This window comes from Theropithecus gelada, chromosome 15 (assembly GCF_003255815.1).
Source record: "Theropithecus gelada isolate Dixy chromosome 15, Tgel_1.0, whole genome shotgun sequence".
Taxonomy (NCBI): domain Eukaryota; kingdom Metazoa; phylum Chordata; class Mammalia; order Primates; family Cercopithecidae; genus Theropithecus; species Theropithecus gelada.
Genome location: NC_037683.1, coordinates 78,298,359 through 78,301,160, shown reverse-complemented (window position 1 = coordinate 78,301,160; position 2,802 = coordinate 78,298,359).

Sequence of the window (2,802 nt, the reverse complement as noted above, 5' to 3'; positions counted from 1 at the left end):
GGACAAAGGCAAAAGCAGAACCACTGATAAGGGTCCAACAAAGATCACAGGGCAAAGGGCAAAAGCAGAACCACCGATAAGGGTCTGGGTTCAGCAGTACACGTATTGTCTTGATAAACATCTCAAACAACAGAAGACTGGGTTCGAGAGCAGAGAACCAGTCTGACCACAAATTTACCAGGGTGGAGTTTTCCCCACCCTAGTAAGCCTGAGGGTGCTGCAGGAGACCAGGGTGTATCTCAGTCCTTATCTCAACTGCATAAGACAGACATTCCTAGAGCGGCTGTTTATAGACCTCCCCCCAGGAATACTTTCCTTTCCCAGGGTATTATTATTAATATTCCTTGCTAGGAAAAGAATTTAGCAATATCTTTCCCACTTGCACATCCTTTTATAGGCTCTCTGCAAGAAGAAAAATATGGCTCTTTTTGCCCAACCCCACACAGGCAGTCGGACCTTATGTTTGTCTTCCCTTGTTCATTAAAAATTGCTGTTATTCTGTTCTTTTTCAAGGTGCACTGATTTCATGTTGTTCAAACACACTTCTTACAATCAGTTCGTACAGTTAACACAATTATCACAGTGGTCCTGAGATGACATACATCCTCAGCTTATGAAGATAACAAGATTAAGAGATTAAAGTAAAGACAGACATAAGAAATTATAAAAGTTTTATTTGAGAACTGATAAATGTCTATATTAAGATGAAATCTTCACAATTTATGTTCCTCTGCTGCGGCTCCAGCTAGTCCCTCTATTTGGGGTCCCTGACTTCCCATAACATAGGTTCATATCAGATAAAGCAGACATTACAGCAAATAATATTATTAGAGGTAAAGAGACACATTACATAATGATAAAAGAATAAATTCTCCAGGAAGCCATAACCTTCCTAATGTGCATATACCAAACAGCAGAATCTCAAAAATACATGAAGTAGAAATCAAAAGAGCTGAAAGAGAAAGACAAATTCACAGTTATAGTTAGGTCTCTAATACCCATATCGGCAAGATAAAACTAATGGAAAATCAGCAAGGAAATAGAAGACTTGAACAATGTAATAAACCAACAAAAAATTGACATCTGTAGAACACTCTACCCAGCAGGGAGAGAATGGACTTTTTTTTCAAGTGCCCATGGAACATTTACCAAAACAGACCATTTCCTGGGCCATAAGACAAACTTCAATAATTTAAAATCATTTGAAATCAAACTAAAAATCAATTACAGAAGACAAGAGGAAAATTTCCAAGCACTTGAAAATTAAACAACACACTTCCAAATAATATATCAAAGAGGAAATCCTGAAATAAATTATAAAATACATAAAGCTGAATGAAAAGTAAAGCATACCATATTAAAATATGCTAAAGCAGTAACAAGAGGGAAATTTATAGTACTAGATGGATATACTAGAAAAAAGACAAGTTCCCAAACCAATTATAGAAGTTCCCACCTCAGGAAATTCTAAAACTATGAGCAAAATAAACTCCAAGCAAATAGAAGGTAAAACAAACAAAAAACATTGACTCCCCTTAGTTACTTTACTTCTGTTGTTACCAGGCTTAGATTCTGTTGCTCAGTACTGTATTTTCTTACAATTCTCATTGATTATTTTCCCATCTCTTTTATTTTGCGTATAGCCAGAAAAAACCTCTAACCTCTTTAAACAAAATAATTACTCCATATTTGTTTACAGCATCTTGATATTACTAGAGAATATCACAACAGTACTGACCAGAGTCATTTCTTTTTTTTTTTTTTTTTTTTTTTGAGACGGGGTCTCGCTCTGTCACCCAGGCTGGAGTGCAGTGGCCGGATCTCAGCTCACTGCAAGCTCCGCCTCCCGGGTTCACGCCATTCTCCTGCCTCAGCCTCCCGAGTAGCTGGGACTACAGGCGCCCGCCACCTCGCCCGGCTAGTTTTTTTGTATTTTTTAGTAGAGACGGGGTTTCACCGGGTTCGCCAGGATGATCTCGATCTCCTGACCTTGTGATCCGCCCGTCTCGGCCTCCCAAAGTGCTGGGATTACAGGCTTGAGCCACCGCGCCCGGCCCCAGAGTCATTTCAAGTCCATGACCATACACCTCAAATGGTCACTTAGCACTGCCAAACAAACCTACCCCAATTCTCTAGTAAATTTACTTTTCCATTTTCTAACTGGATGATTTCAAATCTTCAACATCCCATTCCCCCTTGCTCTAAGTTAATGACTTCTCAGTATGTTTTATACCAAAATAGTTCCACTCCAATAAGAACTACTTCATTGTCCAACCAGATATTCCATCAGCCCACTCGTATCTGTGCACACATGTTGGCTCCCTTTCTAACTACTCCCTTCTAGCTTAGCCCAACATCTCCACTTATTTTGCTTCTGTGTTTTATTTCTTTATTACATTGTTGTTTCTCTCTCTCTCTCTCTGTCTCTCTCTCTCTGCTGGATCCTTCCTATACAAACTCAATTATGCTTTGAGATTACCCATCAAAATAAACAACATAAAAAAACAGACAAACAAAAACCTTCTTTTGACTTCATGTTCCAGCTACTGCTCATTTATCTGCTTGCCTTCACAGAAAAATGGGACATTTTCTATCCTCATTGTCTACTTTTTCACCTCTCATTTTCTCCTTAAAATCATTCTAATAGGTCATTTCTCCTAACCTCTCTAATAAAATGGACCCTATCTCACCAGTGACCTCATCTTGTTATTGCTAATGATCATCTTACTTGAACTCTTAATATTTGGCATTGTGCATTATTCCTTCCTTCTTGACACATATCCTTCACTTGGTTTCCAGGAT